Raw genomic sequence first — 14090 nt, forward strand, 5'->3', positions numbered from 1 at the left:
GTAGTGCGCGTATATTAGGTGTACATCGGCTACTCTGCAGGCTCAAAGCTCGCGCCGGTTATGTCTGCTGTGGAGCAGGCATTCTGCAACGTGACAGCTGGGACCCGTGCGGCGAGCTCCTCCCCCTGCAGCCAATCAGCGCTGAGCTGGGCGTGAATAGGCTGAATTTGGTAGCGCGGGCAGCCAATGGGAATCGCGTATGCGATCAGCTCGCGTTGGGACGCTCAGGAACGTGTACTAATGCGTGTCTTGGTGTGGCACAGGGAGAAGAAGTGTGCCATGCAGTACGCACTTCAGCTGCGACCTTGAACAGCGTGAAAACCAACTTGATCCGAGCAAGTGAGGCTGGAAATCGGATAGTTCTGACTGTTCAGGAGTCGCTGTTGGAAACAGGAGACTGTCAGTAGATGAGTGAGAAGGTCTTTTTGTTCCTAGACAACACTACTGCAAGGCTGGAGAGGTAAGGCCAGGCATTTTAATCTTATGCTTTATAGTGATGCAATGTTTAATGTGGTGTTTATTATTTTACTGAAGATCAGCTACTGATCTTTCTGCTCCTGTGCTATTTATTTAGTCATTCTTTCTATTTTGGAGATATTATGCATGCATGCATGCATATACATATATATAATGTGTGTATATCATCTCATTATCTGTAGTCGCTTTATCCTGTTCTACAGGGTCGCAGGCGAGCTGGAGCCTATCCCAGCTGACTACGGGCGAAAGGCGGGGTACACCCTGGACAAGTCACCAGGTCATCACAGGGCTGACACATAGACACAGACAACCATTCACACTCACATTCACACCTACGGTCAATTTAGAGTCACCAGTTAACCTAACCTGCATGTCTTTGGACTGTGGGGGAAACCGGAGCACCCGGAGGAAACCCACGCGGACACGGGGAGAACATGCAAACTCCACACAGAAAGGCCCTCGCCGGCCACGGGGCTCGAACCCGGACCTTCTTGCTGTGAGGCGAAAGGTTTCTTCATATATATATATATATATATATATATATATATAAACCTTTATTTGTCACATGCACACTTCAAGCACAGTGAAATTCATCCTCTGCATTTAACCCATCTGAAGCAGTGAACACACGCACACACCCAGAGCAGTGGGCAGCCACACACAGCGCCCAGGGAGCAGTCAGGGGTGAGGTACTTCGCTCAAGGGCACCTCAGCACCTCAAGGGCCGCTCCCACTCAGACACGGGGAGAACATGCATGTCTTTGGACTGTGGGGGAAACCGGAGCACCCCGAGGAAACCCACGCAGACACGGGGAGAACATGCAAACTCCGCACAGAAAGGTCGCCGCTGGGTTAGAACCCGGAACCTTCTTGCTGTGAGGCGACAGTGTGTGTGTGTGTGTGTGTATATATATATATATATATATATGTATATATGTATGTATGTAACACTTCACTTATGAAGCTCGTCCATGAACACTTCCTAAAGCAGAGTCAAAGCATGAAAGGCAACACAGATCTCCTCACCAGGCAGCCCTGCTGGGAGAAACAGCTTAAAGCAGCATAAAGCTTATACCCAGTGTCATGTGAGCTCCACCTACAACACAGCAGCACTAACAACCCGTGTACACTCACTGTAAATTACACCTAATACATCTGAATGCAAAACATAACCCATGGCTGGCATACATGACAGCTGCTCATGCATGGTGTTGTTATGTGAAAATAACTATCAGATGGCAGATTCTTTGAACCAGGAACATTTTGCCTGAGTCAGAGCAGCCTGTGAGTCAGTATTCATTTTTCGGGCTGTTTAAAGCAGCCGTATGTAAGATTTTGTAATTTTGCTGTTGATGCTGGATTAATTCCAAATGGTAGTTTGGAGCCAAGCAAATTAATTGGTGACAGAAAATCAGGGATAAAAACCTACATCTAGTTAATATAAGCTGTTGAAATTTTAGACAGTGTTGTTTAGTTTATGATGCGATACAGCTATGGAATATAAGGCTGAGGCTGGTATATGTATTATTCATATATATATATATATATATATATATATATATATATATATATATATATATATATATTTTAATTGTTACATTTTTGTTTGTATATTGCATAGTCAGTTCTTGGGATGTTTTTTAAATTATGTTTTATGTTGTACAGTGTGTCTTTTTTTTCTTTTTGTATGTCTGATAACTTGCTGCTGTAAGATAATTTCCCAGCTTGGGATCAATAAAATATCGATCGATCGGCATTTTAGGTGAAAATTCAATCCAAATTGCTTGAGACTGCTCTCATTGAATTCAGAATTGAACGCTAAAAAAAAACCTTTTACAGAATTAAAATGTTTCTCTGTTCTTGAGATATTACAAATCAAAGATTGAAAAAACGGCTTAATTTTTAGAAAACTGCTGTAATATTTTGTCTGAGGATCACATGGTCCAAAATGGGCCTCATTAACCAATGAGATCAATTTTTTTTTTTCTTAATAACTTTTCTATTTTTCAAGGTATTTACATGGAAATTGGCAGCACATAGATGGATGTATACCGAATACAAAGCTTGAAAAATTAGGGGAAAAAATTAGTACTTATTTAATTCGTATTAATTATGCTAATTAGGTAAACTGTTAAATCTGTACATTCTTCTCTTCAAAGTTTCACCAAATGGCTTTATTTGTGCAATATAAAGCTGATCTTAACTTTCATTTATACATCACAAAGAAGGAGAAATCAGTGTTAATTTTAAAATAAGCAAGCACTGAATGTCATTCAGGGGCGGCACGGTGGTGTAGTGGTTAGCACTGTCGCGTCACAGCAAGAAGGTCCCGGGTTCGTGGCCGGCGAGAGCCTTTTTGTTTTTGAGATGCGTCATGTTTGTGTAACATGATTATGCTTTTGAAATGCACACAAGTGCATTTGTTACAGTAAAGCACATGAGTGTTATGTTTGCGAGAGTGTTGTTTTTCACATGGATGCTTAACATGAAAGAACTGAAGTCATTTTTAAACTTGCTTTATTTTTTAATTAACGTGTTCTTCAATTACATTTTTGCTTTTAGTAACCTTATATCGTGACTCATATTGGCAACTAATTGCAATTAAATATGATACTTATCGGCCTGTTCGGTTTTTAGCCGTGTTGAATGTAGTTCGTTTGGTCCACGGCAGGCGTCGCTTATCCACGCGATAAGCCAGGTGTCAGCGCCGCCATTTTGAAAACTGTTTTCCAAACAAAATACTGCACAAAAACAAGTTTAAATGACGATTACTGCCTACTCTTTTCAAACTTTCCTGATTGCTGTCAAAACAAACAAAGCTTCCGGCTTGATTACATCAGCATTCGAAAGAGGGCGTGCGTGTCTTTTGACAACGTTGGCAGATGTCGGTCACTTTGATTTCCGCTGTACATTTTACTTCCGTCCTACGATGTCTCGCACAGGTCTCAACGAATCTCGTTTATGGCCATTGCTGTGACGTATGGACTGATATATTACAGAGCATATTTCAAACACTCAGAACTTGCTATAGCAGCGACAAAATAGCTGTCAGAAATGCATTCCTGTATTTAATAAAATGAGATGAATAGAATTTTGATGATAAATTTGCCTTCAGTTCCCCTTTAACTTTATTCACATTTAAACATGGGGCTAATACACTTGGGGTTAAACCACCAAGTGGCTAAACCACCGGATACCATTCATTGCACAGAGGACTCAGCAATATGAGTTCATCAGGTTTCAGTTTGATCTCGGGTCAAAGATACAGAACACAGCCGAATATGAAGCAGGGCACACTATGACCCGCAGAGCAACCGGGACGTTTCCTTTACTTACAGTGGGGCAAAACGTATTTAGTCAGCCACCAATTGTGCAAGTTCTCCCACTTAAAAAGATGAGAGAGGCCTGTAATTTTCATCATAGGTACACTTCAACTATGAGAGACAAAGTGAAAAAAAAAAATCCAGAAAATCACATTGGCTGATTTTTAAAGAATTTATTTGCAAATTATGGTGCAAAATAAGTATTTGGTCAATAACAAAAGTTCATCTCAATACTTTGTTATATACCCTTTGTTGGCAATGACAGAGGTCAAACGTTTTCTGTAAGTCTTCACAAGGTTTTCGCACACTGTTGCTGGTATTTTGGCCCATTCCTCCATGCAGATCTCCTCTAGAGCAGTGATGTTTTGGGGCTGTCGCTGGGCAACACGGACTTTCAACTCCCTCCAAAGATTTTCTATGGGGTTGAGATCTGGAGACTGGCTAGGCCACTCCAGGACCTTGAAATGCTTCTTACGAAGCCACTCCTTTGTTGCCCGGGCGGTGTGTTTGGGATCATTGTCATGCTGAAAGACCCAGCCACGTTTCATCTTCAATGCCCTTGCTGATGGAAGGAGGTTTTCACTCAAAATCTCACGATACATGGCCCCATTCATTCTTTCCTTTACACGGATCAGTCGTCCTGGTCCCTTTGCAGAAAAACAGCCCCAAAGCATGATGTTTCCGCCCCCATGCTTCACAGTAGGTATGGTGTTCTTTGGATGCAACTCAGCATTCTTTCTCCTCCAAACACGACAAGTTGAGTTTTTACCAAAAAGTTCTATTTTGGTTTCATCTGACCATATGACATTCTCCCAATCATCTTCTGGATCATCCAAATGCTCTCTAGCAAACTTCAGACGGGCCTGGACATGTACTGGCTTAAGCAGGGGGACACGTCTGGCACTGCAGGATTTGAGTCCCTGGCGGCGTAGTGTGTTACTGATGGTAGCCTTTGTTACTTTGGTCCCAGCTCTCTGCAGGTCATTCACTAGGTCCCCCCGTGTGGTTCTGGGATTTTTGCTCACCGTTCTTGTGATCATTTTGACCCCACGGGGTGAGATCTTGCGTGGAGCCCCAGATCGAGGGAGATTATCAGTGGTCTTGTACGTCTTCCATTTTCTAATAATTGCTCCCACAGTTGATTTCTTCACACCAAGCTGCTTACCTATTGCAGATTCAGTCTTCCCAGCCTGGTGCAGGTCTACAATTTTGTTTCTGGTGTCCTTTGACAGCTCTTTGGTCTTGGCCATAGTGGAGTTTGGAGTGTGACTGTTTGAGGTTGTGGACAGGTGTCTTTTATACTGATAACGAGTTCAAACAGGTGTCATTAATACAGGTAACGAGTGGAGGACAGAGGAGCCTCTTAAAGAAGAAGTTACAGGTCTGTGAGAGCCAGAAATCTTGCTTGTTTGCTTATTTTACCCAGGAATTTACCAATTAATTCATTAAAAATCCTACAATGTGATTTCCTGGATTCTTTCCCCCCATTCTGTCTCTCATAGTTGAAGTGTACCTATGATGAAAATTACAGGCCTCTCTCATCTTTTTAAGTGGGAGAACTTGCACAATTGGTGGCTAAATACTTTTTTGCCCCACTGTATGCTCCATTTGTGGTGGGTTGTAAGTGATATTTTGCAGCTTGTAATTATCTCATTTCCCACCTCGGCACGTTCAACAGGTGCAGTGGAATATAAAAACTTGGACGGCGCTACAAAAGCGTGTTTTGTTTGCTGTCAGAACATATAAAACTCATAAAAATCTATTCTAACTGCACTTTTACAGGAACACATGCCTGAGTGGCTATTGGTTCTCTTCTGTTGTGGTGAACTTCAGATATTCATGCAACGTTTTTGGACTGAAATTGCACTGGGGTAGTGCTCGCATGTTAGCAAGAAGCTCGTCAGCTAACGTTAGTTAAACAACATTTAATGATTATCTTCTCAAATTAGCAATTAATATGGTCAGCTTTATAGATTTAATCAAACACTGTCTGTGTATATTAATTGATCTGAAGCCAGTACTGCGATAAAACACATTGACTGGGGACTTTATGTCACTCTGTAAATGGGGAAGTTATTGGTAGTTGAAAAGACTCCTCCAAGGTGATGAGTCAAAATTTCAAGTTGTTTTTCTGTGTTTTTCTTGTTACTAGTTGGAGGCAGGGAATCACAATTTGCCGCCTCGCCTTAAATGCAGCATTTAATTCCTTAGCAATTAATTCCAAAGGAAGGCACGTAGAACACAGCTATGTTTATCAGGTAAAACCTGTGTGAACACGCATGGGTTTGTCACTACTTATATAACACTTCACGTATGAATGAGAGGATGACTAAATGTGACGTATTACAGCATTACGTAAGAGAACGCTGACATGACAGTGGTGTGGCGTTGTCTTCAGTAGAGCACCACCACTGTTTACCATCAACTTACAGAAGCTTACCGGATATTATTTTATCCCCAGGAGGAGGCAGATACTTTATTAGCACTCTTTTGCGAAAAAGAAAATGGTACAATTACAGAGGATTTCGAAAGAAAAGGAGCACACGCCACTTGGAAGTAGTTGAGACTAATACCCCTTTTCCACCAAATCAGTTCCAGGGCTGGTTCGGGGCCAGTGCTGGTGCTGGTTCACAACTCGTTCAACTTGCGAGCCAGCTGAGAACCAGTTTGCTTTTCCATAGCTCGGGGTGCTAAGGGGAGCCACGTCATTACGTCGCTGTATACGTCAGTTACGTCGCTGCGTTTGCATAAACCTTGGCATGAATATCGAAGCAAAAACAACACAGAAGAAGCAGCAGTAGCAACAACAACAACAACAATAGTAATGGATGACTTCGCGTTTGTACAGCTGCTGCTTCTCGTTGCTTAAAAATGGCGATCTTTCGCGGTCTTGTTATTGTTGTTGGTCTTAACAACTCCGCCCCCCCGCTGACGTAAGCGGTTCTTTCCTCTGGCCCAGCAGAGAGTTGGTGCTAGCCTGGAACTGGTTTTTCTGGTCCCAGAGCCAGTTCTTTGTCAGTGGAAACAGAAAACCCGGTTCCAAACTAAGCACTGGCCCCGAACCAGCCCTGGAACTGCTTTGGTGTAAAAGGGGCATAATTGAGCCAAGAGGCTTAGGCCAGGCATTAATTCAAATTGTAGGAGAATACATCAATAAAACTCGCACACAAGAAGAAGTCAACCGCCCACAAAAAAATCAAACACTAACACACACACACACGAAAAGCATAAGGGGGGAAAAACTAGCAAGGAAAATTATATAGATGAGAAAATTTAGACATGAAACGAAATCGAAGCATTAACTCAGGTGTCTAGCTATCAATACAGCTATCCTGAAGAGAATCCGTTAAGAGTCTCTTGAAGGAAGAACAGGACTTACTGTACATTTGAAGTCCTGTTCATTGTAAACGACACGTGGCAGCAGACAGTGAGATATGAAGTGTTTGGAACGGGGGGAAAAACAGATTGTGTTCGTTGACATAGGAGTGCAGCAGACATGGCGGTTTAAATGACCATTTTGTTTTATATTTTGGGAAAATCAATGGAGCTAAATTTGTTAGAAAATACAATACACTCACCGGACACTTTAATAGGAACTTGTTCTTGATTCTAAGATTCCTGTTCTTGGCTGCAGATGTGGTTTTCTCCTGTTACACGCTGAGATGCTTTTCTGCTCACCACAGGTGTAAAGAGTTGCTATTTCCTTCCTGGCAGCTCGAACCAATCTGGCCATTTTCCTCCGACCTCTCTCATCAACGAGGCGTTTCCACCTACAGAACCGTCACTCACTCAGTGTTTTTTTTGTTTTCTGCACCATTCTGTCTGTATAAACTCTACAGACGGTTGTGTGTGAAAACCCCAGGAGATTAGCAGTTTCCAGTCCATCTGGCTCAAACCAACACCTGTGCCACAGTGAAAGTCACACTTTGAGATCACTGTTTTTCCCATTCTGATGTTTGAAGTGAACATTAACTGAAGCTCTCGATTTGTATCTGCATGATTTGATGCATTGAAGAGTTAAATGACCGTCGACAATCTGTCCGTGTACAAGATATAAATGATGCTAGACATGATAATAACATGAGCATTGGGGCTCCAAGATAAGCATCCGTAGAGCTTTTTTTGTCTCTGAGAGATTTTTTTTTTTATTGTCTGAACCTTGGTCCATTTCACCAAGATCTGATTGACTGAGCCTTTCCAATAGCCCTCAAGCATACCTACGTCATCACTTGTTTACCGCAATGCATTACGGGGGATCGCCAGGGTCGGTAGTTGAATGATATGACGGGCGTCAGATTAATTTTACTTGAGAGCGATGTGAGAAGAGCAGTTTTTGTCGTGGAAGGCAATGAAATTGGTGATTTAAAAAGGTGGATAACATGTCGAGGGTTTGCAGCAGGAAAATCGAAATCCAAATCAAGCTTGGTGAGAAGGTCAGAGTCTAGACCGAGTCTACCACACTGTACAACAACAACAACATCAAATCTCAGAATGTCTTATTTCTGAGGACGTATATTGGATCACGAAGCAATCTTAGACTTAAGTCTAAATTTGCTTCTTTTATAATAATCTTCAGTTATTCCTTACCATTTTCTAAGAAGCTTTGTTCTGTTGAAATCTTAGCCTTATACTTACTCTTGATCCAGCACAATGAAAGTTACAGATGCAGTAAGGGAAACTATTACGAAAAATCAACTGTTGTCTTAAGTCTGTGTCCAAAATGGCTCCCTACTCACTATACAGGGCACTATATAGTGGGGACGCCAGTTTGTAATACTATCTGAAACCTTAGTGAGGATTATTTACACCCTATATAGTGCACTCAAAGTATCCCACAATGCATCACAAAAAATAGTGTACAACCGATGGTCACTAACCAAAGCAATATATCCCATCATGCATTGTGGCTGCGCTGAAAGAAATCAAATTAAAAGTCTCAAATTTGATTTAATAAAAGGCAGCAGCAAAGAAGAAAGTATTCAGCCTTGATTTAAAAAACCCCTGAAAGATGCAGGTACTTTGTCTTGATTAATGTGAGAAATACGCTCAGTATAATATGGATTTATCACAAAAATTCATGCATGTATTTATTATTTTGAAAACCCACCAGCCGACTGATCTGCCACGTTTTAACTGTGCGACAGTAATGACGTAAATACCAGCACAACGGACTAGTGTCCGAAAGCATGTTTTTTTCTCATTTTACCAATGAGCTCACTAAACAGTCCTCTGTATAGTAATTCCCTATATAGGGAGTAGTGAAGGAGTGAGCGATTTCAGAGACAGGGTAAGATTGCTTTGTGATCCCGGGCCCGGATGAACAGCATCAAAACATTTATAAATGAGTGATGAGTTAAAGGTGGCACGGTGGTGTAGTGGTTAGCGCTGTCGCCTCACAGCAAGAAGGTCCGGGTTCGAGTCCCATGGCCGGCGAGGAGTTTGCATGTTCCCCCCGTGTCCGTGTGGGTTTCCTCCGGGTGCTCCGGTTTCCCCCAAAGACATGCAGGTTAGGTTAACTGGTGACTCTAAATTGACGGTAGGTGTGAATGGTTGTCTGTGTCTATGTGTCAGCCCTGTGATGACCTGGTGACTTGTCCAGGGTGTACCCCGCCTTTCGCCTGTAGTCAGCTGGGATAGGCTCCAGCTTGCCTGCGACCCTGTGGAACAGGATAAAGCGGCTACAGATAATGAATGAGAATGATTAGTTAAATAAAACTTGCTATCAGAAAACCTTACCAAAAAAAAAAAAATTGGAAACCCACTGATCTGTCGTGCCATGTTCAGTATTAATGCATTTTCTTCAATAAATGCTGCTAGTGAGGTACACTGGACGTTATACATACCCAAAAGAGAACCCTTCATGGTTTGGGAGGTTTATTGGTCCGACAGGCTCATTCGGCTGCTGAGTGCTTCGGTACGTTGAGAGGCAAAGGCTGAAGAATGCTTCTTTGTTTCACAAGCTTTGGAATATCGCTAGTTTCAGACGATGAACAGTATTGATTGTTATAATATTCTATAACCGAAGGCCGTTCCACAGACCATGGAAATATTGCTGGGTCACAGCTTAAGTCCGTCTTTGCCCCACTAGGGAAATGTAAGCTACAAACACTTGTTCATTTCGAAGGTTTTTGTTGCGGATTAAACTTCTCCATTTCTTTCTTCTCTTCTTCTCGACTGGCAGCTGATAAAAGCTCAAATTAGGTGTTCTCTTTGTTGTGGAGACACAGTAAGGCACACAGCGATTCACTTTTGGCACGGTTAAAGCCACTTAGACACAACAACGCAGTGTTTAACAAAGTAAACAATATGGCGGAGCTGACCCCGGGTATCGCCCATAATGCATTGCAGGAAACAAGCCTTGACATAATTATGGGTTAGGGTCATTACCAGTTAAACTGTTTACCTGTAAAATGTTCCAAACAGTTGTTTTTTGAGCATTCCACAACTTTCCCAGTCTCCTGTTGCCCCGTCCCTACTTTTTTGTAATGTGTAGCAGGCATCAGATTCCGAATGAGCGTATATTTCTCATCTCATCTCATTATCTGTAGCTGCTTTATCCTGTTCTACAGGGTCGCAGGCAAGCTGGAGCCTATCCCAGCTGACTACGGGCGAAAGGCGGGGTACACCCTGGACAAGTCGCCAGGTCATCACAGGGCTGACACATAGACACAGACAACCATTCACACTCACATTCACACCTACGGTCAATTTAGAGTCACCAGTTAACCTAACCTGCATGTCTTTGGACTGTGGGGGAAACCGGAGCACCCGGAGGAAACCCACGCGGACACGGGGAGAACATGCAAACTCCACACAGAAAGGCCCTCGCCGTCCACGGGGCTCGAACCCGGACCTTCTTGCTGTGAGGCGACAGTGCTAACCACTACACCACCGTGCTGCCCCGAGTGTATATTTATGTTAAAAAAAAAATAAAGTTGATCAGTTTGAACATTAAATGTCTTAGACAATATAAATATTGTATTCAGTTGAATATAGGCTGAGAAGAATTTGCAAATCATTCTGTTATTTCTGGTTTACACAGCGTCCCAGCATTTTTGGAAATGGGTCGTAAAATGAACTCTCATTTCCCTCTGATCAAGACTCATATTCACCATGTCCTGAGGATAATCTTCGCTTCATTTAAGCCACTCATTTCCTCTGGTTTTCCCAGTCCAGAAAGTGCACTTATTCAAATTAGAAAGGAAATTGCATTAGATGTAAAACAGGAAAAGAAAATATCCGAGGGAAAACCAGTTATGCAATTCCCAGATATATTCTTAAAAGGTAGGTTCATGTTTCGAGTTAACATGAAATACACAGCGGATCAAGACAAAGAGAGATGACGGTAAGAACAAACGTATGGTTATGTCTAAAAACCAAACAGTAATGTACTAAATGTGTTATCGGTGATCAATATTTTGAAGAATATGTATAATCTCTCTGCGTCTGTGGTTTCTTTTGGGTTTTCTCAGTTTCCTCTCGGCTCTCAAAAACATGACAGTAGGTGGAGTGGCTACCCTTCATTGCCCATAAGTGTTACCGTCTGTGTGCATTCTCGAACCAACCAGTGGAAATCTTCTACATTTTGTGTAAAATAAGTATTTGTTTCAGAGAAACTCACTGGATGATCTTGTCATTTTTGCAGAGTTTGTGCGCATAGTACAGGTCATTATAGTTGTCTAATGTATAACTGTAAGTACTGTTGTTTGGTCAACATGTTACATCCAAAGGTTTCACATGGTTTAGGAATCAATAGTCACCTTGGTAAAAGTTCTGATAATGTAAGCAATCCATGTTTGCACTGAATCGATTTGCATCATTATACTGTCGGTTATGTGAGCGTATGGAAGTGAAAAAAGCCACGAGTGTGAAGCCCGTAAGCTTTACTTGTAGTAAATGAAGGCCAACTACAAAAGTCAAGATGATAATAATAATAATAACAACAGTTTATTAGCATGGGCGGCACGGTGGTGTAGTGGTTAGCACTGTCGCCTCACAGCAAGAAGGTCCGGGTTCGAGCCCCGTGGCTGGCGAGGGCCTTTCTGTGCGGAGTTTGCATGTTCTCCCCGTGTCCGCGTGGGTTTCCTCCGGGTGCTCCGGTTTCCCCCACAGTCCAAAGACATGCAGGTTAGGTTAACTGGTGACTCTAAATTGACCGTAGGTGTGAATGTGAGTGTGAATGGTTGTCTGTGTCTATGTGTCAGCCCTGTGATGACCTGGCGACTTGTCCAGGGTGTACCCCGCCTTTCGCCCGTAGTCAGCTGGGATAGGCTCCAGCTTGCCTGCGACCCTGTACAGGATAAGCGGCTACGGATAATGGATGGATGTTTTTGAGTAGAGTTTTTATTTTGTCCTTGGTTGGTTCAGCATTTTGTTTTTCTCTACTCATGGTATATGAGCTGATAGCCTAGTAGTAAAGTAGCCAATCAGAACGTGCGATTGCTCATATGCAGTGAATGTGGATAGAATAAGCCGTCACCTGTCTCTGTTGAAACTAAGAATCTCTAACGTGAATATACAAAATGAATCACACACATGGACATAATAAGAACTGCTCGAGATGCAGTCAGGTGTCTGTGATGTCAGATTTAGACCTTTTCTATAATTAAATCTTGCCACAAATTTGATCGAAACAACTTGGTGCTTTTATACTCAAATACATAAACATCTTGAGTTCATGTCTTCTGTGAACATTTCACTAGATTCCTTTTTCTCTCGTCAGTTGTTCTAGTCAGTTTTCACTGCAGCAGACTTGGCCAGTTTCTTTAAGTGCCAATGAAATTACTCAAGAGCCGTAATTAGACTTCATGTGTTGGTGTATTTCTTTTTGAAACAGTAAGTCAGAGACGGAGCGGGTCAAAGGGCTTGACTGATCTCCGCAACAGCCAGTCATGTCTGAGATACACAGTGCCTCCCACCAACCTCAACACTGGCTGCTAAATAAAGGAGAGCTTAAACAGAACTTGCTTTCAAAAGTGTGCGATTTCTCACTGCCAATTTGACTTTGACTTTGTTCTGTTTGGTTTCATAGAGTAGATTTCCAACAGTCGTGCTTTGGACTGGTATTGGACTGTGGACCTTTTGTAATTGCGCACAGCAGCTTTTCCCTTCTCTATCACAGTAAGTTTCAGTGCAGCCGGGTTGGTGGTGTCGAGGGGGCGAGGTTGTATGTTTGAAATGAGATCAAGGTTTCTGTGGGGTGAGTGAGTGCAGGCGTACATGCATATGAACTCCAAAAAACCAAACAAACCAAAAAAAAAACCTCACAGGAGAGTTTAGAGTGGGAATAACATGCAGGAAACGGCATGACTAAAACGACACGAATCACCCATGTTTGTTGCTAAGCAGCTGCTACTGTAATCACAGTTTATGAAGCCAAGAGAAATGTGTATGTGTTTGAAGTCCAGTGGACGAGTACAAACGTGTGTCATCAAAAATTTTTGCTGTAAGTGATAAATTATAAATGAGAATGTCAACATACTGCCCCAAGAAACTCATACAAGAGCCTTAAAACAACAACTTAGATTTTATAAGTCCGATAAAATCCATTGAATTTCTCACCAGTTAACACTTTATATTCATTTATTCACATCTCTTTTGGAAATGATCCTTTTTTTAGCTTGATATTCTCCCTCAGCATATCCATTTAGCTTGATTCCTACTTCATATCTTCTTTCATGTTACTCACCCTCACCAACTTTGGGTGGAAAGCACAGCAGGCCTAGACATTAAGCATTTACCACTGGTGGCCCATTGGGCCAGTGGAATTGAAAAGTTACTGGCCCAAATGGAAAATGCGGTGGCCCGAATGCACGCGGTACCCGAACCACGGGTGCCACAGGCAGCCGCGGCAAGCACCACAGGTGCTTGCACAAAGAGGGGGGTCCTGGGGCCCTCCCCCAGAAAATTTTGATTTTTCAATTCATATTCATGCATTCTGGTGCATTTTAAGCCTTAAAATTTAAGGTGAAATTAATGAAAAGATAGCCTAGCAACTGGGGGTGTACTGGGTTTAGCATGGTCTGGTTGTACCAGAGAGGTTCAGAATGGTTCTTTTTGTTGTAATGAACTAATGTAGACCTAGTTTGGCTATTTTGATAGATTTCATCATCTTTGGATAATTGAATAATATATGGGATCAGATCTAATTTACCACATTATTTTATCTGTTCTTCTATTTCAGTCATAACAACCAACATTTATACTTCATTCTTTAATCACTAAAAGTTGATACACGTGTAGCCATATTTCTTGGCAGTGTATCCTGAAATTTTGATATTAATACGGTAT

At 42.1% G+C, this 14090-nt stretch overlaps 1 protein-coding gene across 2 annotated transcripts in view; it reads left to right on the forward strand.

Annotated features, from left to right (window-relative positions):
• Positions 1-233: 233 nt before the first annotated feature.
• The window catches only part of per1b (period circadian clock 1b), a 73737-nt gene continuing 59880 nt past the window's right edge, over positions 234-14090 (forward strand). For both annotated transcript variants that reach the window (XM_060917463.1, XM_060917552.1), the window contains exon 1: positions 234-460. The gene's annotated coding sequence lies outside the window, so the exon portion shown is untranslated. The remainder of the gene's footprint in view (positions 461-14090) is intronic.

Source organism: Neoarius graeffei, chromosome 1, assembly GCF_027579695.1.
Source record: "Neoarius graeffei isolate fNeoGra1 chromosome 1, fNeoGra1.pri, whole genome shotgun sequence".
In the NCBI taxonomy this organism is placed as follows: Eukaryota; Metazoa; Chordata; class Actinopteri; order Siluriformes; family Ariidae; genus Neoarius; species Neoarius graeffei.